Here is a 27964-nt window from a genome sequence, read left to right as displayed (position 1 = left end):
CGGCGTAAATCACATGTAGACAAACATTTGTCGACGCGTTTCGAACCAACTAGTGTGGTTCATTGTCAGGACAAGTTGAAGAAACAGATCCAGCTTAGCATGATAAATAGTCTGAGCAGAGTCTCCAACGGCTAAATTGACTAACAACTAATTTTGACCTTAGGGCCCAGGTCTAATTATTTTAATATTATTATTATTTATTTTTTTATTTTTTTATTTTTTTATATTATTTATGGAAATAAGTTAAATTAGGTAAAAATATTAACCTTAATAGTTGGTTTAAAAAGAAATTTAATTATTTATTTAAATTAATTATTAATATATATATATATTTTAATTAAAGTTATAATATTAGGTTAATAAGATAAAGATTAGGATTAATAAGAAAAATAATATCAATGGTTAGTTAAAAAAATAAAAAAATAAATAAAAATAATAATATCACTAATTTATTTATTTATTTAAATTAATTCATAATTATTATATATATATAGATATTAATTAAAATCATAATATTAGGTTGTTAAGTGACAAGGAACTTAATGGTTAGTTTATTTTTAATTATTATTATTTATGGAAATTAGTTAAAAATATATAAAATAATTTTAATGGTTGGTTAAAGAAGTAATTTATTTTTATATAATATATATATATATATATATCATAATAATAGGATGAGAATTTTCATTTATTAATTTAATAATAATTTATAATGGTTATTTTTAAAAAGTAATTTAATAGTTATTTATTAATAATCAAATATATGTATATATAATTTATAATAAAAATTATAAAGTTAGGATAAAATACTATATAAATAAATAGAATAATTCAAAGGTTAGCTTTAAAAAGGTAATTTATTTATTTAATTAAATTATTTATTAAATATTGTTAATGTTGCATATATACATATATATTCTAAAAAAAAAAAAAGGAAGGAGGGGGTAGAAAAACCGACTAAGAAGAGAGTCATGGAATCCAGCACCTACTGATTTTCCAGCCATCATCTCTATTGAGATTGCTCGGCTTCTTTTCAATCTCAATAGCTTCCCTCAATTTACGATGGTGGAACTGAGCGACTTTGGCAACAACCTTGGCCTCCTCAATACACACCTGATGCTTGGTCTTTTCCACATGCTCAGCTAATGCTGAAGACTTGGATCTCCCATGTCTCAGGTCAGCCGCATGTTCGCAGATCCTTTGACGGATGGAGCGCCCTGTTTCCCCAATATAGGGGGTCCCACAAGAACAAGGGATCAAGTAGACACCCTTCATGTCCTTAGGGTTAACGGGATCTTTCACCGATCGGAGGGATTTGCGAATGGTGTTGAGGGGCCTAAAGGAAGAGGGAATATCATACCTTTTAAGGATCCGAGCAATCTTGTCTGTGGTTCCTTGAACATAGGGAAGATGGACACCTGGATGACGCTCTTTTGGCTCTTTCTTAATCAACGCGTTTTTAGAGGCTTTATGGAAAGCCTTCTGACCCAGGCGTCTACTATATCCATTCTCCACAAAGACATTAAGGAGATGGGATCTCTCCTTATCAAAGCTCTCACGATGAGAGATCCTAAGGGCACGAGTAGCGAGGGTGTTAAGAACACCAAACTTTTGAGTAGGGAAGTGATGGGAATCGGCATGAAGATACTGCTTAGTATGCGTTTTCTTTCGGAACACAGAGTGGGAGAGAGAGCCATCTTTATTCCGAGATATAAGAATATCCAGGAAAGGGAGGCAACCATTGACCTCTTTTTCTATGGTGAACTTAATGGCAGAGGACCGACTGTTGAGGTGATTAAAGAAACGATCCAACTCCTCCGGGCCATGGGGCCAGATGACATTAGTGTCATCCAAAAACCTTTTCCAAAGCTTAGGAAGAAGACGAGATGAGAATAAAGCTTTGGCTTCGAAATCTTCCATAAAAAGATTCGCAACAATAGGGGAAAGAGGGGAACCCATGGCAACACCACAGGTCTGCTCAAAGAATTCACCCTTGAAACAGAAGAACGTGGAAGTGAGATAGATCTCCACCAGATGCGCGGTATGCGAGGAGGCCAAGGTTGTTGCCAAAGTCGCTCAGTTCCACCATCGTAAATTGAGGGAAGCTATTGAGATTGAAAAGAAGTCGAGCAATCTCAATAGAGATGATGGCTGGAAAATCAGTAGGTGCTGGATTCGAGCACTCTCTTCTTAGTCGGTTTTTCTGCCCCCTCCTTCCTTTTTTTTTTAGAATATATATGTATATATGCAACATTAACAATATTTAATAAATAATTTAATTAAATAAATAAATTACCTTTTTAAATCTAACCTTTGAATTATTCTATTTATTTATATAGTATTTTATCCTAACTTTATAATTTTTATTATAAATTATATATACATATATTTGATTATTAATAAATAACTATTAAATTACTTTTTTAAAATAACCATTATAAATTATTATTAAATTAATAAATGAATATATATCTATATATATATATATAGATATATATATATTACTTCTTTAACCAACCATTAAAATTATTTTATATATTTTTAACTAATTTCCATAAATAATAATAATTAAAAATAAACTAACCATTAAGTTACTTGTCACTTAACAATCTAATATTATGATTTTAATTAATATATATGATGATGATGATGATGATGGTGGTTAACGTCCGCTGAGACCAAATAATGGTCTATCGGACCTAAAGAAACAAATTATCTATTTTGATTTAAGATTTTATTCCTATGCTCAAAAAGCTTGGAGAGAAGCCTCCCGAGCTCACTATAATTTTGACATTGTAAAAGGCTAGGAAGGTGAGTATTGTAACAAAGATTGTGAAACTGAGATCTAATGTGGTTATACGCGGGGCACTCTAAGAGGAAGTGGTTTTCATCCTCGATGTTCCTATTCTTACACATATGGCAGATCCTTTCCGTCCATGGCGTTTTAGGAACTGCCCAATGACTTGTTTCACTATGGAGCTCATGAGAATTCGTTCTAATCTTTGCTATATTAATTTTCTTCTTTGAGCTAGTTAAAATAGAGGGATATTTTTGATCTTCTAGGGTGGGGTTGATGACCTTCTTATAATAACTTAATTTTCTTTTAGCCGCTAAGTCTTTCTCACACCACATTTTTTCTTTGAACTTAGAAGTAACAATATCTTTAATGTTATTTATGTTTTGCAATGCATCATTTTCGTTGATCTCCCAATAGTTTAACCAGGCCCTTGTGTCTTTATGCCACCCTCGATTGAGCCTTAGGTGGTTTTGGCTAGAATTTAAAGCTAGCTTAGGAAGTCTATGATTGTTTATGTTACTGATTTTGTGCTTGTACAATAGAAACCTAAGCATAGCTAGGCTCTCAATAGGGGAAAGACCTGCTTCTATAAGGAGAATAGGATAGGGTGTATTACTTTTAATTTTCAGGTTATAAGTTATAAAACGCTTCTGGATTTGCTCAATCTTTCTCCATGATTCTCTGGAGATGCTGCAACCCCAAACCTCACAGCCATATAAGATAACAGGAGTGGCTAAAGTTTCAAAGAGGAACTTCTTTTTATCCCACATTACAAGGTTTGCAATTTTACAATTATTTTCAAGACCATAGTAAGCTTTCCACCCCCCATTAATCCTTTTCTCAATGCTATGGTTCCAGTTGAGCTTGTGATGAATATCAATTCCTAGGTACTTGTAAGAATACACTTCCTCCAAGTTATTATTGTCATACATAAAATTAGCGTAAGTGTCCTTCTTGGATTTGATAATCATAACTTTTGTTTTGTCAGTGTTAACAGTCATACCCATGGTAGAGCAGAAATCCTTAAGAAGCCTGAGTTGCTTATTAAGATCAGATGGGCACCTTGCCAAAAGAACAATATCGTCAGCATAAAGAAGAAGGATGACGACTATCCCAGCTAAGATCGTGCCATCGCATCCTGCTTCCTCTAAATAGCCTTCGAGCTTATCAATGTAAATGCCAAATAGGGTAGGGGAGAGGGGGCAACCTTGTTTAACTCCGATGTTACACTTAATATCTTTCGACCACCCTTCATTGCTCTTTAGCTTGGCAAAATATATATATATATATAATAATTATGAATTAATTTAAATAAATAAATAAATTAGTGATATTATTATTTTTATTTTTATTTATTTATTTATTTGTTTTATTTTTTAATTTATTTATTATTATTATTATTATTATTTTTTTAACTAACTATTAATATTATTTTTCTTATTAAACTAACTATTAACCTAATATTATTTTTTTTATTATATATATATATATATATATATATATATATATATATATATATATATATATTTATATATTATATATATATATATATAATTTAAATAAATAATTAAATTTCTTTTTAAACCAACTATTAATGTTAATATTTTTACCTAATGTAACTTATTTCCATAAATAATATAAATAAATAAATAAATAATAATAATAATATTAAAATAATTAGACTTGGGCCCTAAGGTCAAAATTAGCGGTTAGTCAATTTAGCTGTTGTATACTTTGCTCGGACTATTTATCATGCTAAGCTGGATCTCTTTCTTGAACTTGTCGTGACAATGAACCACACTAGTTGGTTCGAAACGCGTCCACAAATGTTTGTCTACATGTGATTTAGGTCCACAAATGTTTGTGTACATGTGATTTAGGTCGAAGTTATTCTTTCAACTATTATGGATCACAGAAGCCTCAATTCAACTAAATAATAAAGTAGTTAAAAAAATACTTTCACTAACAAATTCTTTCTAAACGGGCTAACTATCATTAAAAAAACTAGTTTATCACTATAAATATATATAATAATTATATATATATCTTATAATAATTATTATATTTATAAAATAAATTAAAAAATCCATTACGAATTAAACTATTACCATAATAATATGTAATAATTATAAAATAGTAAAGTATTCATTATAATTATATGCAATAAACAAAACTTTAAATGACACTCATATATGCATTTGCATTTATGGTACTCAAGTTCGCATCCTCATTTTTAGTAAAACAGAAGCCGATATAAAATTCCACGTTTGAAATAATGTTGGAAGATTTGGCCGAACCCTTAGCTGTAAGCCACAACTAAGCCTTGGCGTATTCTAAAATCAAGGATTGTCAAATTGTCAATGGAGATTGATTTGGGCACAGTGATTTCATTTAAATTTATGATCTGGTTTCGGTGCCCATTATTCCATTATGACACTGGTTATCGATTAATTAAAAGACCAAATTTAATAAATATAGTTGCATTTGTCAAATGTGCTTGAATTACAAACTTAACGAAATATCGAGTCAATCAATGTAAACGTTTGAGTTGAATTTTATTTATTTATCATTACACTTATTATAAAAGTTAAATGCAATTATGACAGATTATTTGTGAAAATTATTTGGGTATATTTATTTATTAGTTTAATTTGGGTAAACACTAATAGGTATTAATTCATGGTAAGCACTAAAATATTTATTTTTTCATATATTTTTATTTAAAAAATTAAAAAGATTGTCTTTTAGTAGGATAATTTAACATTTGGCACAATGGGATGCTATCCCCTTCACCAGTTTCAAATCCCATAGAAGCACATCATTGCCCAATTGTAATATAGTTCAATGAGTAAGCTTCTACACCTTAGTTTGACTCTTGCTAAGTCAAAAATTCCTCACACCTTAGTTTGGCTTTTTCTAAGTCATAAATTCCTCATATATATGGCTTACCAACTACTATACGTATTTTTTGTGTTATAGTGGCAACAAAAAGATTTGATCTTTTACATCTTCCAAATTACTCCAAAGAGTTAGGATTCATCATGGTTTAAAAGAAACAAAAATCATAAAAGTAAAATAAATAATAAGTTTATTTTAAATTATTATTTTTATTTATAAAAAGAATTAATATATGATTTAAACATATATACATTTTAAAAAGCATGTAACCCATTTTATCATGAAAATTCTAAACTTGTAAATAGATTTTGTTACAATATAGAAGACCAATACCATGACTTATCAATATCATATGCTCAATATGATACTTCTTCATATGACATTTTCTTTATTAATTAATTTTAGAGAAATTAGTTAAGAGAGTATAACTAAGTTGGAGATAGGTCTTAACCATTGACCTCTCAATACTCGGATAACTACTACAACCGCATTCAAAACATTAATGTGGTTGATATAGCCCAAGGCTTTATAAATATAACCAAAAAAACTATTCCCACACTAAGAATGTCTTACTTATGCACACATTTACCTCATTAACCATGTATAAAAAAGTTATGGGTCAACTTTAACTTAAGAGGAAAAAAAATTATAAATGGATTTTATTAATAATAATGACCAACTTATTAGAATTGGAATAATCTCAAATCCATAGGGAATTGGTGGGTGGGGAGACACGTGGCAGGAATCTAATTTTTAAATTTTTTTAAAAGTAATGGACCATTTTGCTAAATAAAATTTGTTTATGTGTGTGTGTGTGTGTGTGTGTGAATGTTATAAATAATAATGATGAACTTATCATAGATGAACTTATTATTGGAATTGGAATAATCTCAAATCCCTAGTAAGAATCTAGTTTTTAAAATTTATTAAAAGTCAATTCAACCTAACAAACCCTTTAATAGGCTACAACTGTTGTTAAGCATTGAGACTAAGCATGACTAAGCATATGGTGAGAAAGACCAAGCATATGCTCATATTCCCTTGAGAAACAAACTAGGCACTCAATTAAAAAAATAAAAATAAAAAGTCAACATATCCTCATCCACCTTAAGTTGAAATAAGAAGCCCTAGGAAAATATTTATTCATATTTCATGGAGCTTAAATCTCTATGGTCCACCTAATTATTCTAATAGGCAAGTCTATTTTGGAATAGGGCTTCTAGAATTTTAATTTAATTATCAATATGGTAGAGATTTAATCTCCATAGAATATTTTAGGAATATTCTTAGTAGCATACAGATCAAAGGTTGAGATTGATCATGTCTTTCTTGTTGTTTTAATTAAATTGATTAAATAAAAAAATGCCATATGAACAAGTTTCATATGAAAAGAGTGATAATTTTTTGGGTATGTGGTATGGATAAGCTATTGTATTGCTCATAGCATTATAATGAATGCTATTTACAAATTAAGAATCAACATGATAAAATAGACCTAATAAGTAAGAATCTTGTTCCATGTTTTTTTAAACTTATATATGTTTAACTTATATATTAATTCTTTTTATAATTAATAACAATAATATTAATTTCAAATAAAATTATAAATTAAGAATCCGCATCCTAAAAAATAGAGGTAAATATCCATTGATAAAATTCTTAATCCATATTTTTAAATATACATGTTTAACATATACATTAATTATGTTTACAATTAATCATAATAATAATTAAAAATGCAGGTATAGCCTAGTTTTATGATTTTTTGAACATGCATTATGAAGTAAGTTCTTTGATGTTTATTATGGATTGATGCTTACTGGCATTTACTAACCATTTGATTTATATGGTTGCTCTATGTTGAGTGATAATTAAATTAAAATTATCAAAACTTGTTATAAAATATACAGACCTATCACTTTGTGTAAATATAAAAAAGTTATGAAATCTTTACTAATTCATCATTACATTTACAAAAGTTAAGTATACTCATTATCAAACATTTAGGTACATCTATTAAATATAATAAAAATTGTATGGAATGTATTTAGATTTATTTTTTAATCATGGTGAACCAATAACTTGTTCGATTTATTGGCAATGTAACACCAAGAGTATATCCATTGTGTCAGGCCAGGCAGTAACTCTCCAATAGGCAGTAAAACTAATTCGATTCATTTCATTAGGTATGCTATTGTTATATACAAAAGGGTGTGACTGCTCGGTTCATCTCCTCATGACTGTTCACATTCCTAATTTAACTATTTACATAAATTCACCCAATCGTGAGGATTAGGTGTCAACATTCCCCCCCTTAATCTGAAGGGATGTTGGTGAGTCCAAGCATCGTTCTGAATCATTCAAGCTTTTCTCTTCCAAGTGCTTTGGTGAAGATGTCTGCAATTTGCTCATTTGTGGAACAATGATGGAAATGGATTGTTTTGGCCTCAACATGATGTTGAATCAGATGATATTTAGTATTGATGTGCTTTGTTCGATCATGGAACTTTGGGTTCTTGGCCAACTTTATTGCAGAGGTGTTGTCAATCATGAGTGGAGTTGATTGTACTTGTTTTACGTGCAAGTCTTCAAGAATTTCCCTCAGCCACACAATTTCTTTTGTTGCTTCAGCTGTTGCCACATATTCTGCTTCTGTTGTGGAATCTACTGGAACTGATTGTTTGCATGATCTCCAGGAGACAACTCCTCATCCAAGACTCATAGCATATCCTGAAGTACATACCCCAGTTTCTTTGTCTCCATCGAAGTCTGAATCAGAGTATCCGATCAAACTGAACTCATCCACATGTGTGTACTTCATTCCAAAGTCTTGAGTTCCCTTCAAGTACTTTAGAACTCTTTTTGCAGGAGACCAATGTCCCTCACAAGGCTTTTTCATAAACCTGGAGAGGATTCCAACATCAAATGAAATGTCTGGTCTGGTAGTAGTAAGGTAGTTGCGACTTCCTACGAGCTGTCTATACTTTGTTGCATCCTCAAATTCCTTTCCTTCAATAGATGTGAGCTTTAATTTTTGTTCCATTGGAGTAGTAAGAGGATTGCACTCGGTCATGCCAAATCTGTTTAACAAATCTCTAATGTATTTCTTTTGAGAAAGAAATATGGATTTTGGATGTTGGGTTACTTCAATGCCAAGATAGTAATGAACATAACCCAAATCAGTCATTTCAAAACTTTTCCCCAATTCCTTCTTTATGGATGCAATGTAGCTTTCATTGTTCCCTATCATTAAAAGATCATCTACATATACCACAAGATATACAACTATTTTGCCAACTTTCTTGACAAATAAAGTTGCATCATCAAGATCAAAATGATTGAAGTTGAGTTTCAAAAGATGCTCACTTAGTTTTTCATACCAGGCTCGCAGTGCTTGATTGAGGCCATACAAGGACTTCACAAGTTTGCATACTTTATGTTCATGTCCTTTCACAGCAAATCCTTTAGGCTCGGACATAAAAACATTTTATTTTGGATCTCCATTCAAGAAATCAGTTTTTACATCCATTTGATGGACTTTCCAACCGTTCTGGGCTGCCAGTGCAAAGAGTGTCCGGATGGTGGCCCATTTCCTGTGGAGGAAAAAGTCTACTCATAATCGACCCCTTCTTTCTGTGCAAAACCTTTTGCCACAAGCCTAGCTTTGTGCTTGTCAAGTTAGCCATTAGCTTTGTACTTGTTCTTGTAGACCCACTTGCAGCCAATTGGTTTGGTTCCAAATGGAGGATCAACCAGCTTCCAAGTGCCGTTCTTTATGAGGGCATCATACTCCTTTTGCATCGCTTCTTTCCATTTATCATGAGAAGCAGCTTCTTTAAAGGAAGTTGGTTCAAAATCTGTAGACAAGTTAAATTCAAAATCATAAGAAACATCCATATCAACAGGTGAATTAGAGTCATCTACATCACCTCCATTTTGCTGGTTTGAATTTCTAGTTCCTGTTTTTCCAATTTCATCACGATGAACACTTTCAAGTGTCTTTGTCAGCCACTTTGGGGGACCTTTCTGAGATGATCCAGGCTGCTCTGTTGATTGAGTTGGGACTGAATCAAGATTGAGTCTCCCAATTCTATCAATTACATCACTTAAAGCATCATCCGTTGTTGGAGTTTCATTCGAGGGAGAGTGTTCTTCAGAAGAAGATTCCACATGTTGATCTAGAATAGGAATCCCCCCTTCAAGATGTGGAATCTGATTATCAAATTCTTGAAATGATTTCGTTTTTGTGAATCTATCCAAGCGATCAAGTTTCCACTCAACAACATTGTCAGATTTGGATGATTCAAGAAAAATTACATCTATATATACAACAAACTTTTTATTTACTTCATCATAGAGGCAGTATGCTTTAGAGGTGTTTGAATACCCGAGGAAGATACACTTACGACTTCTAGCACCAAGTTTGTTTCTATGTACCTTTGGTGTCAAAGCAAAATAGGTGGAACCAAATACCCTGAGATGTTTTACCAAAGGAACATGTCCATACCACAATTCATAAGGAGTCTTGTTTCTTATAGAATTAGATGGACATCTATTCTTTATATATGCAGCACATAGAACAACATCAGCCCAAAACATTATCTTTACATTTTTGAAGAAAAGCATGGATCGTACCATATTCAAGATTGTTCTATTCATTCTTTCAACTACACCATTCTCTTGGGGATTATAAGGCACAGTTGTTTGATGTTTGATCCCATGTTGGCGAAGATAGTTTTCAAATTCATTTGATGTATATTCTTTTCCATTATCAGTGCGAATAGACCCAATATGAGATTGTGCATCATTTTCAATCCATTTATGAAAATTCTTGAATGTTTGGAAAGCATCAGATTTGTTCTTCAATAAATAAACCCAACACATTCTCGTCTGGTCATCAATAAACGTCATGATATATTTATTTCCATTTGCAAAAGAAACAGGAATTGAACCACATGAATTTGAATGAATGAGTTCAAGTTTCCTATGTGCTCTTGAATGTGAATCATGAAAAGACTGTTTGCTATGCTTTCCTAGAATGCAAGCATCACATTGCTTAAGTTTTTTAGGAATTGTAGGCAAACCAGCAACACCATTTTTCTTCAATAAGCGAAGGCTGTCATAGTTAAAATGTCCAAATCTAGCATGCCATAATAAACTTGATGGAAGTGTACCTTCTTCATGATGAGAATTGTATGAGAAATATTGTGCATGAGGAGATGTTCCTTGCAGTTTGAGAATCCTTTCTTCTTCTATTCCCCTCATGACAAGTGAGTGGTCAGATGCTTTTCTTAGCTTAAGCTTGCCATCAAACATGTGAATGGAGTGACCTTGCTGGCGGATGTGGACCAAGGACACCAAGTTTCTCTTGAGCTGTGGGAGATATAGAACATGATCCAGAAGAAACTCTGGAAGACCAGGCAGTTTAAGCATGATTGTGGCAAGCCCTCATGGCTTGATTTTTGACTAATCTGCAAAGTATACTGCTCCATCAACATCGTCAGTGAAATCTTCAAAAAAATCTTTTCTATGAGTCATGTGACAGGTTGCTCTTGAATCAAGCAACCAATCATTTTTCTAGGAAGCAAGTGAAGCATTAAACAAATCTTCATTTACTCCAATGTTACATTGTGCCTCAACATAGTGAGCGGATTCAGGTGCTTTACCTTTGTCTGTATCATCAGTTTTACCTTTCTTTTGGTTTCTTTTCTTCTTAATTTTGTCCCATGGTAGCTTGCATGTAGAGGCATCACGTGATCCATTTCTTTTGCAGCGAATGCAGTGCAGATTTGCCTTTTCTCCTTAAGAATGTCTTCCCCCCCTGCCTCTGAAATATCTTCCTCTTCCTCTTCATCCACCTCTTCCTCTTGTAGAATCTTGAGCAGGATGCTTTTCTTTATGAGCAAGGCACACAGTCTCTTTCAGGAGTTGTCTTCTTTCAAAAAAATTTCTCTCTTTTAGCAAACTTTTTCACAAGAGAGTCAAAGGTTATATCTTTGAGATTTCCATTTGCTTGCAAAGACTCAAGATAATTGGAGTAAGTAGGATAGAGTGCCTTGAGAAAAGCAATAAGAGGGATATCCAGCTCAACCTTAGTGGAATTGATATCGTGCATTATAGACTTTACTTTAGATGCAAAAGCAAGAGGATCATTATTTTGCAGTTTAAGAGTGAAGAGTTTAATCATGAGATGAACAACTTCAAGTGCAGAATGTGAGTCATAGAGTTCTTTCAGCTTTTGTAAGGCTTCAAAGGCAGTTGAATATGACGAAATATGGCGACTCACCTCTTCATTTACAGATGCTGTTGCAATTAATGCATAAGCTTTGCTGTTCTTGTTTTCCCAAATGAGGAGCTCTTTATCTGAGGTAGGCTGTACTCGGTCTTTGTCTCCTTCTCCGACAGACACTCCTTTCCACAACTCATTGAAGATGAGGGTGTGTTTTATCATCTGGGACCATTCAGGATAGTTCTCCTTGCCATTCAGAACTATTTCTACCATGGATATGATTGAATGCATTCTATAAAAAAACTTTTGTTGATAGAGAAGAATAAAATGTACTGAAAAATTTATGTGGGAAACAATTTTGGTTGTTTAATTCATATCACAGTCAATAATCAATCAATCACCACGAGCTCTACAAAGTTGGAGCAACAACGGCATCAACCGTGAGCTCTACAAAGTTGGAGCAGCAATGGCATCACAATTTCAAAGCTCACTGAAAAGACTAAAAAATCACCATAAATCCCTTTGATTCTCTATACCTTGAAGCCACGACTGTTTCTCTTACCACGAGCCAGATATATCTATAACTTATTAGTTAGCAAGGGTAGAGAGATCCTTAGTAATGGGAGCTCTTCAGCTTCTAGCCTTATCTCAATAGGCGTAACATGTCCTTTGGAATCGAATCTAGGTGGATGAGAGAACAAATCTTGCTCCCAACCACTAGTGCTAAGATGAGATAAATATATTCATATTTTAACCATAATAATCATAATCTAATTTTAAGTTCATTAATATGAGACCCCTTGTTTCTAATGTCTACAAAAGGTGTACATATGACTTTTTATATATGACCTTTTACATGGAAACACATGTTTTTAATCATCAAATCTACTCAAGTTATAAAAATATTTTACTAATTTAAATAGTTATGTGTTAATATAATCCTATACTTAAAAGAATATAATGCTCACTGCTAGGTCAATCAGTATATATTTTCCCCTTGATATCTAATATCTAACGTAATAAAATAAATTATATATAACAAGAAACAACATCACAACTAACTTATTCTCTGTGGGTTCTTATTATAACCTTCCCTTATGCCATGTAATACATACATCAAAAATATTATGTTAACCTTGCCCGGACATATACTTTTCATTGAAATTTTTTTGAGTACTTTCAATCCAGAGTTTTATGCATCCAGGAATGCTCTAACCTCCAAACTTAAGTTGACATTGAAACGTATGTTATGTCTCAAATCGTAGCCTCACCGCTTCATTGCATCCCTTCATCATATTCCATTCTATTGGGTTTATTTCAGCATGCACAATGTGGTTGGCTTATTAGTCTAGCCGGTGTACGCTATTGAGTAAGAACTCGGACCAGCTAGGGCTACAATGGTAGGAAAAATGGCACCAACGACTGCATGACATCCAGCAGTACCAAGAACTCATCCACCATTAGTCTAGGAAGCAACATTAGCTGTACAATTCTCAAGGGTCATTAATCCATCCTGCAGTTATATATAAATGAGATCCATGAGATCTAGTAGCTGATCTACTCGAACAAGCAACATGAACTTGAGCAATTCAACCGTCATTAATATGAAGTAGGAGTTAGTTTAGCATACGATGAGTCCGTGGATTGTTATTGTTTCTACTGCCATGAGCATAGCAAAGCTATATACCTGAATCTTCTTCATATAACCCTGATTTTAGCTAATATGCATTCTAATATACAGTAAATTCAACCAATAATGGAAGAAAAACCAAAAAGATACTGGTTAAGGAAGAATCATTTAAAATGATCGAAATTTTTGACACCACACATAAATAAATACCAAAACTTCAATTGGTACTGCAAATCATTATTTACCTAACATCTCATCAATTATGTGTAGTTGAAGAATGAAAATGTATGAGAATAAGAGAATCCAATTGTGGTGGGTATCTCCATATAAAGAATACCGACTTTTGCTTATACCTGTAAAATAATTTACATCATTAATAACTTACTTTGCTAAACTCATTCTAACTACTTTTATATCTTGTTTAGGAAGAAATGAAAATAACTACCTTCGTTCCGGTAGTCATTTTGTACTAGTGCATTTCCTCTAAATTGGGATGGACCATTGTTAAGGAAACCTGCAAATCCTACTGAGGATGGACTGGCCTTTCTTATATACAATTTTGATATTAGATACTAAAAAATAGGTTGGGTAAATTTAAATTGAAAAAACAAATTCTATAAACGGTTTAATTTTATAAACATATCATACATAAGTTTTAAGTTGAAATATTTTTTTTTTCTTCGAAATAATTGAAAAAAATATGGCCATATCTCTCACCTTGATTGATAAATATACATGGGCTTTAAAATTGAAATATCTTTTGCTTCTGCAAAATAATAGAACAAAAGATAGTCATTTTTCTCACCTACTATTTTATTTCCACTATACTATTTGACGGAAGCTTGAGGTTACCGAGATAGCCCATTAATAAGTCAACAAAGCATAGTCATTTTTCTGGCCTATTATTATATCTCCAACTTATTGAGTGAAGGAAACTAGAGCTTCCTTGGTAGCCAGTGAACTAGTTCATCATGCTATCAATTATACAACATAGACATGAATTCGAGAATTGTTATAGCTAGCTTAATTATATATTGGCAGCATTTTCAATCTTTCATGCTCTATTGAGTTTAATCTGATTTTAGCTTCTCAGTTGCTCAAAAGTTATCTAACAAGTGATTCAAATCAAAATTTAACAAGATTTAACAAATATTGAGTTCAATATTATAGATAAAAGTGTTCACTTAAATATTACTGATGAACTAAAACTATTGTTAATAGAAAAACATATATTAGTTCCTTCCAATATATAGATGTTTTTCTCCAACAACACTGAATTATCGATTGAGTGATTAATAGATATCTATTTCACATATTCAAAGTTGTAATATGCCTAATTTTCAGGTAAAAACGTAATCATGCTAAAAAAACACTTCAAACTATTTGCATTTTAAATGGGTACCAGTAATTTGGGTAAATTGACTGAATCATGCACTGATTTTGAATACCTAAATCTCATAATGTCGTCCAATTAAATAATGGCTAAATACATAATACCCAATAATCTCTAAATTTCATCCAAATACCCAGGGTTGCACACTCAGAATTCCAATATACCAAAGCCATCTGTGAAACTTGGGAAATGCATAGTCAAGATTTCAAATCTTGAGGTACATATAGAACATAAATTTATATGGCTTTTAATATCCATATCGAAAGAAACCTATGCGATTCCTAAATTCAATGCACGATGAAACACAGACCTAATCATTGGTGGATGCATCCCTCACCTCCACCAAGGCTACACACCCCTGGCTTTTCTGCAATTATCAATTAGAAATATATTTAAATCAAATTACCTTGAAGGTGCATTTCTGGGACTGAGGCTAAGGCTAAGGCTGATACCTCTATTCTCCATGTGTTTGTTGGCACTCGTACATGAAAATGTATGGAGTGTAGAGGGTCTATCCTGTTCTAGATGACACATTGACTTGGAACTTGAGGCAACTTTGAGCTTAAAAATCAAGTTATTCTACCTGGGTACGGATGGTTCTGTCATACAAATAGTATACATGCCTAGGTTTACATGGGTTTGTCATATAATCAATATAGCATCAGGTTGACTCTGAAAAAGTTATGCAGATGGCTATGGAAAGACTAGTGCAGATGAAAAACATGGAGAGGGTCATATAATCAATATAGATGTAGGTTGACTCTGAAAAAAATATGCAGATGACTATGGCAAGACTGGTGCAGATGAAAACGTGTAGAGAAATCACTAAAACTGAAACTCCCAAAGCCAGAAGGAAGGCAGAAAGACAAGTTACGTACTCCATGCATTTGGCATCAGAAAGTTGGAATGGTTGCTATGATCATCCGTTCAGTTGTGGCTTTATTTTGAGTTTTGTTCCATACTTGGAATTCTACTGCCCTTAATTTGAGTTTAGTTCCAGTATACTTGGCATCCCACTCCCCTTAATGCCTGTAAACCCTGTTAGTTATCTATAGATTATGGAGTTTCATGATGTTAATGACCATATCCCACCTACCTCTCAGTTTTGTTGCTTGGGTTGGGATGGAAAATTACAGAGAAGAAAAGTAGTTCAATGTTTGCTTTGGAGGCAATCCCTTCAACAAAGGAGTACAAATGAGTACATTCCTAAAATGATGGAATACATGCACGTCTCAGTGTGGCAGACACACATATTCGTGAAAAAGTTCACCAAACATGACACGCATGTCAAAATGTTTCGAACATTGTCAGTCGCATTCGTCCACATGTTACATCTATCACATCTATGGATGGTTTCATTAAGATAATTACGCATATGAAAGTCATCTCAACTCTCCGTAAAAAGTTGATGAGGTTGACGTTGTGTGCCTGATTAGCTATCTATCAAATCTCATGGATTAATTCATCCAAATTTTGTTCAATTAATTTACATTCTGTCCATGCACTAAATGTGGATGAAGTAAGAATGATACTTGACCAATCTATTATGTATAGGCCCTTTGATGGCCATTAAAAATCAGAGGGTGATGATGCTTCTGCACACTCTATGACACAATACGCAAGACATTATTGAATGGGTAATAAAGCCAACAGATCAATGCTATAAAGGATATACCAATTACCATCGTAAGTTACTTTGAATTTTGTTTGATGCCCTAAATATACATTATATGTTTGTCTCATTTTTTTGTATTGTGTTAATGAATGGGTAATAAAATCAATAAATCAATGATATAAAGGATATATCAATTACCATGCTAAGTTACTTCGAATTTTGTTTGATGCTTTAAATATATATTATATGTCTCATTGCTCTCCTAAATTATATAGAAGTTATTTATTAAGGTTAATTTTTCTTTGGATTTTTGAATTATTAAGTTACTATTTATGAGGTATGTATGTGAAATAAGAGTACAATAGCATAATATATGATTGGAAAATATTTAAAAAAAAAATCTAGATGGAAGGTGAAGCTTGAGTGATTTTTCTTTATGTGAATTGAAATGATGCAAATAAAAATGAGTGAGACCCTCACTTGCTACAATACACAAACCTTAAGTGTTTTCTCTTTCTCTATCCACTCTCTTCTACTTATTTCATCTATGGGAAAAAATTCACTCTCATAGAATGAAACCTATTCTCTTCATAGTGGTGTAGTTATAACATAGCCTAATGGCCCTATACTAGTGGTCAAGTTTGACTCATTTAACTCTTAGCTAGAGTCTTATTCATAGCTCTTATGTGTCTAGCATATTTTTCATGAGTAACAAGGTGTGACATGACATCCACTTGGATTATGGTGGTCAATTTCCATAGATCAACTTCCTCACGCATAACCTTCTCATAAAAACTGTGATTGAGGTGATTATTGACCTCTTCGGATGTGTTCACCTGCATATTATAGAATCTATGTCTACAATAAGATGGAGAACACAAAAGGTGGCCATTTAGCACCTCAAAATGGATACTAAATTTTTTCAACCAAAATTTTCCAAATTGGATAAAAAAGGACCCTACAAGCTAGTTCCTCCAAATTTTCTACTCTAAAATCATATTGATGATGCCAAATAATATAACTAGATCAAAAGGTAAAGCCAATTTATTACATGAAAAAAGTAAATCTAGTGTAGATTCAAATCAAATTACAACCCCGCCATCATGCTATTTCATGCTATTTTAAAGTTGTTGAAATTATATTGCAAACAATCTTTGTGATGACAATTTTATCTTTTGGACAAAGACATCACCACTACAAGTGACACTTGTTACATAGAAATAAGTTAAATGCATCCTACATGGTGTTGAATAAAAAAAAAATTGGGGTATATTTATTCAAGTTGGAAAGTGCATTGAATTGATATGATGAATGGATTTTGTTAATTTGTTATTATGTGGATACAAATTAAATGCATTATAATATGGTGGGATGATATTTCAACCTCGAGAGAAGCTAAATGCATTACAGTATGGGGATGATTTTTCAACCTTTGGGTTTTATAAGGTATTTATATATATATATATATATATATATATATATATATATATATATATATATATATATATATATATAACTTTTAAGGCAATAGGCCTTTGCTATTGCCTTTGCCAATTTCCTTAGCCATAACAGACAAAATGAACACCCACTAGGATGTTTTTCCCACCATTCAACTTGAAATACATGTCCCATGACCGTGGTCTTATATTTTTTACATGGAGTTTTAACAAGGGTTGTTACAAGTTCAATTGATAATAATAAGTTCCAACACTTTCTTGAGCTTAGCACGTATGGATGTTTTTTTGAGAGATATATTCAAGGTATTCATGTTCATCATCCCATATATTATGGTAAGTTGGCACGATGGATAAAGTGAGCTTCTAAAGCACACATTTATGCTTACAACCTTGATCTTCATCTTTATGTACATGTATCTCAAGTAAAAATATTTATTTTTGTACATTATTTCATATGCTTATTAATTGTTCATATCTTTCATTTTACTAGTTGGGAGCAACTTGAATGGTTACATTGAAAATTTCACTTCACTTAATCCTCGCCTTCTAGTGAGTTAGCTTAGGATTAGGTTTATTTTCAATTTAGCTTTTCTTTTGCATTGCTTCTATCCCACATTTTTCTTTTCATCTAGCCTTTGCATTTGTTTTGTTCTCTTGCTTTTTTTTCCTTGTTCCATGATGTCTTTATTCCCCTTTTGTTCAGTAAGGTCATGCATGAAACCACTTTTGTATGGCTCAAAACACAATGTGGAAAAGCTTTGAAAGGAAATTGTAATGATGAATAACACTTACGTAAATTTGTGATCCCCTTCTTTGTTTGGGTTTACATATCTTTAAAGACAATAATGCTTGGATGGAAAATATGATTTGTTCTAGATAGAAAGTCTTTGGTTGACCTATGAAGCCCATATATTTATTAGGATCTTCATTCCTGAGTCAAACCTTATACTGAATGGTGTTTGACCTATCAACTCAATTGTAGAGAAGGGAAAGGAGAAAACTTAAAACAAGCATTTCAATTTCAAATATCATTTAGATCTCTCAAACAAGGAACAATGTCTCTTGCCCATAAAATAGGTAGGGATCCCTCTTCCACCCCAGTGCATAAAGTTTAATAAATTCTAAACCATATTGAAAACCAATGAAGGGTGAAGAAGAGAAATGTTTCTTCCGTGGAGAGGTGAAGCAAGCAACTCCACCAAGGTACTGAGTGGGCCTACTGACAGTGAAGTAATGCTTGTAATTCCTTGAGGTGACTCCACTGGGGTACTAAAAACGTTAGCTGGAATTGGAGAAACATCATGGAATGTGCTTAACTCTGAATATCAAAAGTTCAATATACTTATTATCCTTCTCCCCTATCAAACTAATTAAGGTATGACAAGTCTTGTAAATTTGTTTGAAGCTGAGCAAGGAAAAGGAGAAACTATATATTTAACTAGGACAAGTGGGCAAGTTGGGGTAATATACATGGTGAATCAATATCCTAAAAGACTAAGGATTTGTGCTTAAAGGTAAACCCAACATAGAATCTGGAGTTCTTCCAGTGTGTCACCAAGTGTTGTCGCTACGACATACACCTCCAAAATTTTGCTTATGCATAAACTTTGGAGCCTCCTCATGTTCTTACATTGTCCCCTGTCGCTTAATGGTTAGTTGATGTTTTCCAAGTGCTTAACTCTTCTTCTAAGATCCTAAAGTGTTGATTTTTCTTACCTTCACATCCTTAGGTTTTAATGCATCTACAAGCACACTTCTTTCGAGCAAGTTTAAAAGTCGATGTCTATCTTTAAATTCCTTGAGAGTAGTACTTGCGTAGTATTTAGAAATTGTGACTGTGTAATCCCTAAGGAAACTCGGTGCATAATTATTATTGACAATGAGAGTCTAATTCTTGAAGTTTTTCATTCTCTTTCATTCTTAGTGGAAAATGTATAATTGTTCTAGTGAGTGTTCTCAATTTTTGCTTTTGTGCACCTTTTCTTTCCCAACTATTATTTTCACTTTCATAACTGTCATTTTTGCTTTCTTACTTCCATAAGTGTTTCTTTTTCTTTCTCTTTTCTTTAGCATGTGTTCCTTTCAGTTTCTTTATCTTTTGCGAGTGTTTTTTTCACTTTTTCTTAGTGTCGCAAGTGTCGCTTTTGACTGTTTTCACTCTTGCAAGTGCACACTTTGGCGCACCAGTAGAGGAAGATCTAGTGCACTCTCTTTCATTAGCTAATCACATATATAATAAAAATATTCTCTAGACACTCTCCAACAACTTAGTTCACTTGTTGGTTGTAATCGACACTTGTGTTGTAACATTTATTCTAAGTATCACAAAGATATGTTTCAAATGTCACACTTATAAATAAGTAACACTTTGTTGCCATTTCAAGGTACGCATGTACATTTTGAGTATGGTGCATTCTACTGGCTCGTGTTTTATGGTAAATATGTGTGTGATTTAGTTTTGGAACTTGTTTAATTCATATTTTCTCCCTTGTTCCATTGACCCAACACAACCAATTTTTGAGTGCACCCCTATCGTCACATCTTGCGCAACTCACGAGCATACTTAATCTTCCAAGAAAGTGATGAGTACTTTGCACACTCCTTAGTATTAGTGATGATATCCTTAACTATTGAGCTTATGCACTGTGCTCATCCTAAGGACAACCTCCTCCACCTATATATTGAGAAACCCTGCAGTCTAGACTATCTATCACGCTATCTAGCCTTGCCCGCTACATTGTTCATGATTCCTCCTGCCCTAGATTTCACATTGCACAATTACAATGGAAAGTGGGTCCTTCTTGTATCATTATCATGCCCAATTGTGTAGTCACCTAAGACTCCTCTTCAACTAATGTGCATTGTGTGGTCATAGTGAGCAAACTTCTCTCCCTATCTTCCTAACATTCCCAAATTCACAATCCTTTCATCGAGTGGGCCTTCTACTATGCATTGCACTTTGCTTGTGAAAAATAGGTCATATTTAGGTCAATGAAACCCTTAGATGCACAATCCCTAGAGTTTTCCCCTCAATCATTATGAATTGTGTAGTTATAGTGGTTAGTCCTGTCCCTCTTACTGACTAAAGCCCCTCACTACAAAGTACACTTTCCTATCTTACCTCTTACTATGCATTACATAGTTAAAGTGGATAGTGGGGTCATCCCCGAGTCTGTGTGATTCTCAAATACACAAACCATGCCTCCTCTTCCCTAAGCACTCTACATTGCACAGTCATAGTCAGCAGTCACTCCAGCCTTCTCTCTTGGACTTTCCCATTGTGCAAAATCTTTGTCAATCCTCTCCTACATTGCATAGTGTGCAAATCTAGTCAGTAGTGAGGCTTCCCTAGACCATTGTGATAGAGAATTATGCAATGCATTGTGTTTCTCTCTCTCTTTTGGGTAACTTCAACCCTCAAGCCTCTAGTCACTCTCTCCAAAAATTCACACGTATTCTTTCCTCCTCCTCTTTCCCTTGCATAGTGTACATTTATAATGCACATTCTTCCACTTCCTACCTCCTATAACTCCACAATGTACCCAAGGGAGACTCTCCCTCTCAAATCTTATACAAACCTATGATAGTCAACATCTTTCATGAGAAATTAAAGGTAGAATAGGTGGTTTCTGGACAAGTGTCGTCTTTTCATGAGTGGATTTATGTACATATGTCATCATTTCAACATGTTTAGGCGATCCTTAAGGTAGGTCATCGAGGAGAGGCTGCAAGAGGGCACCTTGTGAAGAAGAAATAGAGGAAAGGAACCTCATAAAGGACATGAAGAAATCTTGGACCAAGCTAATGACATGGCAACTCATGCAGACTTGGAAGGTAATGTTACTCATTTTGACACATTGGAGCGTGAATATGAAGAAAAAAAAGGGATGCACCATAAAGAAGTTAAAGTCATAAAAATAAGGAGAAGAGCTTGGCATTGACGAAATGAAGTCTTATGTTACCATCGCCAAGTCATAGCTTCTCAAAGTGTCATTATCAAGTCATATGTGTCAATGTATTTTGCCACATCACTTGTGGAATGTAATTATGTAAATTATAAAAATAAGAAAATGTAAAGTGTGTGGAATCCCAAGAGTCCCACGTGGAATGTTAAAAGTCTCTAGTAAGTTCTAAAGCCATGTAGAAGCTCAAAGGTCACATAGGAATTTGAAAAGTCATGAGGGAGGTCAAGAGTCATATGTGAGGTGGAGAGTCACCTCATTTGTCATAAATACAACCTCACAGCTCATGATAAGGGACTTTGGACTTTTCACCTTAGCTTCTCTAGTTTGACATAGGAGATAAGATCTTTCTTTAAAGGAGAAAGTAGTGACTTAATATTCCACTATTGGGACTAGTGTGGCAACATTGTAATTGTGTATCTTGGGAATTTCACTTAATATATGAAGCTCTTGGAGCCAGTGTACTTTCATGCATTTGTCGTGAATGATTGTGAGATTATTATTTAATTGTTTGTGGTGTATGTTTATGTTAATAGACACTAATGAAAATGAACTATTTATTTGGCTTTGGTATGCATCTTATAGAATGTGCATTTTTATTTTCTGTGATGATCATTGTTATCTTGTGAATTACTTTTTAGGTTAACTAATAATTATTTCAATGCTCTTATGTGTCTCTTTTAGGATGGTACTATTACCTTTCTTCTAGAGGCTCATTCTCTCTTTTCCCTTCCCTGAATGTACCATATATACATTGCAATTGTATTCTTCACAGTGTTACATTACTTCCCTTTTCCAAAGATTATATGTATAGTATCTTATGTTGATAATTATAGCGAAGGAAAATTCCTAAGATAATTGCAACCGACTTCATTTCACAATTGTGGCTCCTACTCCAAATAGTGTCATATTTAGTTGGGACTCCATACTAGGGAGACTCGTATGGTTGACATATTTCTAACACTGTCAATAGGTGGGCATAAGAATTATTTTCAACTTTCCTAAAGATTGTTATACCTTTTTAATGCCAATTTTATCTTTAAAAGTAATACACACACAAGGAAGAGTAATAAAAAATCCTTTCCATTCTTTGTGACTGTTAGGGAAGGCGTAAATTATTTAAAAAAAATAATTACCTACCACAGAAGAAGATGACTACTACCTCCCAAAGGGAAACTATTTGAGAGGCACCCCTAAGATGTGTGATTCTAAACTATAGAGCTACTTTGGGTCAAATTGGCTCTTGGATTATCCAAACAACTTATTCAGTTTTCTCCCCCAAACACCCATGTTGGCTTAACCATGGAATATCCCATCTCTTCCTCATCACTCAGATGGAATAATGAAACTATTTAATGACGTATCATGAATTCACTAATGTAAGTGGATGTCTTAATTTCCTTCCATAAGTGGCGACAATGGTCCTTACCAAAATGGGAGTTAATGTAAGTTCATAATTCTATATTTTATTTATTTGTCTTGTAATACAGTGTAAGACATACTATTCTCATACTATTGTGTCACCAATCTTTTCTATGTTTTTTTATTAGGTGGCATGCTAAACATCATCCTAATAAGAATTTTCTTGACACATTTAGGAGCTTTTCCTCATATTTTCCCGAAATCCATAGAACAACGTGTGGAGGAAAGTGATATTTACCTATATTCAAATCAAACACATGGACACAATTCCAATTAGTAAGACAAATGATGCATAATTGAACCTTCGTACGTTGGTCAAGACCTTTGTATCTAAAGTTATGGTTTGAGAACCTAATTACAAATCAAGATCTCATTCTTGGTTGCTCCAATCTAAATCCCTACAAAGAAGCACCGAAAAGTAAAGAAATGTTTTCCTTTTGTAGAGGGTAAATCAGCACTTATAAACCATGATTGCATCAACATACATCTACCAAACAAAAAATATATGGAAGGGAAATGATGAAATTTTATTGAAAAATCTAAGTAGATACATTATACCTTCCATATTGATTACTCCTCCTTAGCCTCAAATACTGTCTACTTTCTAGGCAGTGGATAATATCTCATCATAAAGAAGAATATTTGATCTCTCTGTCTCTCTCTGTCTCTGTCTCTCTCTCTCTCTCTCTCTGTGGATCTGGCTCAAATTTACTTTGACTAACTCTTTTCCTCTTGATATGGTCAGGTTATATAGGATTTTTACATCTTCTGGGAGAATGTATCTGGACACATAGAAGCTTGATAAGTTAGGAAAGTTCCATAATAATTAATCCTAAGCCAACTCATGAATAGGAAGGTTGAGTTAATCACCTCAGGAATGATAGAATTTGAATGTTTAACCATATTCATCCCTAGTAAAAGGCAACTTTGCAACTGCGTTTCTAGGTTGTACACAACATGACAATGACTGAGTGCAAGATGTCACTGTCTTGGAGGCTACTATCTTGCTAAAATGAAAAACCAATGAGGAAAAGGTGTGCATTAATATCAGCATTACATGCAATTATCAAAGATCTATCTTACTAACAAAACAAGGGGAAAATAGGCTATAATAGATACCCCCTAATGTGTGATGCCAAAAGAGAAAGTGGTGGTTGAAATGCATTATGAAAAATATAGATATTGAAATGGAAGGAAGGAACCAAGACTAAAAAACTAAATTGGAGAAAACTGAATACCTGTTATGAAACCAACTCATAAAAATATAGAAAAGATAGATCAACGACTTCAAAATCAGCTTCTTTGAGGGGGCAACCTCCTTTACATTACACAAATGAACAATTGTTGGATGATACAAATGGAAAGGCCTCCTTTCTATATATAGGAGTCTAAGTGGTCCCAATACAATTAGAGCCTACATAACCATAATACTATAGGGGCACAACAATAACAGTAGTGGGCTTCTATGGGGCACAATAATAACAACATGGGGACTATATGGGCATAATAATAAAATAAGGGCCCGGTTGGACTAATAACAATTAGGGGTTACACTAGTAGTGTAGGGACCTAACATGCCCCTCTCCTTCAAAAAGTGTTTTCCTCAATGCTTGAGTAGTTATGGATGCTTCTGTATAAAATTATCATCCTCCCACGTGGAATCTTTAGCGGGTAAGTTCTTCCACTTGATAAGCTACTTTGAAAGTGATTGATTTCGTAGCTGTCGATTTTTTGTTTCTGTGACTACTTCAGGTTCCAATATGATTTTCTATCCTCGTCAAGTTCTAGCAATATTGTTTGAATTGGGATCTTCTTACCTATAACCTTCTTTGAGCATGAAACATGGAAAACTGGGTGCCCTCGGGAAGATGCAGGAAGCTCCAATTTGTATCACATAGTACCAATCTTTTGTAACACCTTGTACGAACCATAATTCTTTGGTGATAATTTATTATACTTCTTAGCTTACTTGAGGGACATTTATTTGTATGCTTGTAGTCTTAGAAATACCTAGTCACCTACATCAAAACTTCTTTCACGGTGATGTTGATCTGCTTGTTGTTTCATTATATTCTATGCCAAAGTGAGGTTATCCTTTAAGAGTTTGTGAACTTGTTGTTGATGATTGATGTGATCTTCCATTGCTTGAACCTTAAAATTTTCTTTTAAAGATGATGTGATGGACGGTGGATGATATCCATGAAGTTCCATAAATGGGGTCATTTTTGTTGTAGTATGGAAGGAAGTGTTATACCACCATTCAGCTAGAGGAAACCACTTGACCCATTATGTCTGTTTATCAGATACAAATCAACGAAGATATCCTTCCAAAAATTTGTTCACTATCTTAGCTTCCCCATAAGATTGAGGATGATAAGATGAGCCTACTCAGTACCCAAACAAGAAAAAAAAATTGTCGAAAAAATTCTAGTGAAAATGGGATCTTTGTCACTTACAATAATATTTAGGTTTCCATGTAGCTTTTGAATTGTTTCCATAAATGTAGTGGCAATTATACTGGATTTAAATGGACGAGATAATGAAAAACAATGTGCAAACTTGCTAATTCTATCAACTACCACCATGATGACACTGTTTCCTTCGGACTTGGGTAAACCTGTGATAAAATCCAATGAAGCCTCCTCCCAACGTTGACCTATAATGGATAAAGGTTGGAATGTAGAAGGTGCATTGGTAAGACAAAAAGGCATGACCGAAAATTCATAATGAACCTTATGAGTTCTAAATATTGTTTTTGGAATGTGTTCAATCTTCATTTCCGATTTGATGATATCCTGAACAAAGATCCAACTTGGTGAAGTAAATTGCTCCATGTAATTCATCCAATAATTCATCAATGACAGGAATCAGAAATTTATCTTTAATATTAATCTTGTTGAGCTCCCTATAATCTGGACACATTCGCCATGATCCTTCCTTCTTATGCACCAATACCATTGGAGCAGAGATAGAACTTTGACTAGGTTGAATTATACCAACCTCTAGCATTTTTGCAACCATACGTTTAATTTCACTCTTTTGGGCATATGGATATCTGTAAGGCTTGATGTTTGGGGGAACACTTCCTGGAATCAAATGAATAGCATGATCATGATCACGAATATGTGGTAGGCCTTTGGGAGTCTCAAATACCTTGAAATGATTGTCCAATTTTTTTTGGAGATCTGGAGAAATAGGTGATTTTTATGTGGGAACCTCTAGTGAACATAATTATGAAATTACACCCCATTGTTCTTTCTTTAGAATCTTTGTCATGCTGTTAGAGCTAATTATATTTCCCATTTTCCTTGTGATACCCTTTAATTCAACTTCCTTTCCTTCCTAAAAAAAAATTCAAGAAACGTTCCTAAAAATTAAAAGCTATTGTACCCAAAGATTGTAGCCATTGGACTCCTAGTAAAACATCAGCACCACCCATTGGAATTGAAAGCATTGTACTATTCAAGACATGTTCTCCCATGGATAGCTTGATATTATGGTTCCTCCATTTGCAGCCATTACTTGACACTCTGGTGCTAGATATAGGAAGCAATTCAATTCCTTGGCTATCTTACAATGAATAAAATTATGGGTACTACCCGAATCAATCAACACTATTAAATTTTTCTTCTTGATATTCCCTTCTATCTTGAGAGTTTGAGGAGAGTTAATTCCTGTCAATGCATTACAAGATATAGTCAGATTCATTTCTTCTTTCTCTAGGATTGGTTCCTGCTGTATATGTTCTTCTTTTGACATTTCTTGTTCCTTTTATTTCTCCTCTTCCCCATCTATGTAAATTAATTTATTCTTAGCACACTTATGACCTTTTGCTATATTTTGTATCACAATTGTGACAAAGCCCTTTTTCTCTTTTTTCTTCCAATTGTTGTGGTGTCAACCTTATAGGTGGTGAAAGGCTAGGAGAAACAAAATTTCCATCTTTATAGTTATGAGTGGTAGGCTTCCTTATTGCTATAATTTTGCTTTCAATTTTTCTTTCCAACCTGTATGCCTCCTCCAATGAATCAAGTTCTCAATGGTGAACCTCATGTTGGATGCTATCATTTAAAGTCCCTATGAAGAATTTAATTCTATGCTTCTTTGGAATATCATTTACCCTTATATTCAATTTTTGGAAGTCTTCAATGTGCTCTACCATTGAACCCTTTTGTTTGAGATTTTTCAAGTGGCTAAAGAATGTGTTGCTCTTTGTATCCTCATAATGTGTTATCATTTCCTCCATAAAAATTGACCAAGTGACAAGTGGTTTACGAGAAAAAATCCCTTTATACCATACAAATTGATTCAGTTCTAAATATAAAGATGCAATACGTACCTTTTGTGGCGGATGCACATCATGTAGATCAAAATATTTCTCCATCTGTAGTATCCTAGTTACCAGATCCTTGCCATAAAATTTCCTCATATTTATATTTGGAATATGGTGGGTCTTCAATCCAACATTACAGTCTATGAAATCATGATTAACATTTCTTTTGTTCTCATCATGAGTTTCCACTAATACCTTTTCGGCATTAGAAAGCCTTTCTTGTAGTGA

This window comes from Pinus tabuliformis, chromosome 6 (genome assembly GCF_031772625.1).
Source record: "Pinus tabuliformis cultivar Carrire ecotype Pingquan chromosome 6, CPIR1, whole genome shotgun sequence".
In the NCBI taxonomy this organism is placed as follows: Eukaryota; Viridiplantae; Streptophyta; class Pinopsida; order Pinales; family Pinaceae; genus Pinus; species Pinus tabuliformis.
The sequence above is the reverse complement of the archived record's forward strand: the minus strand, read 5'-3'. Positions refer to the sequence as shown.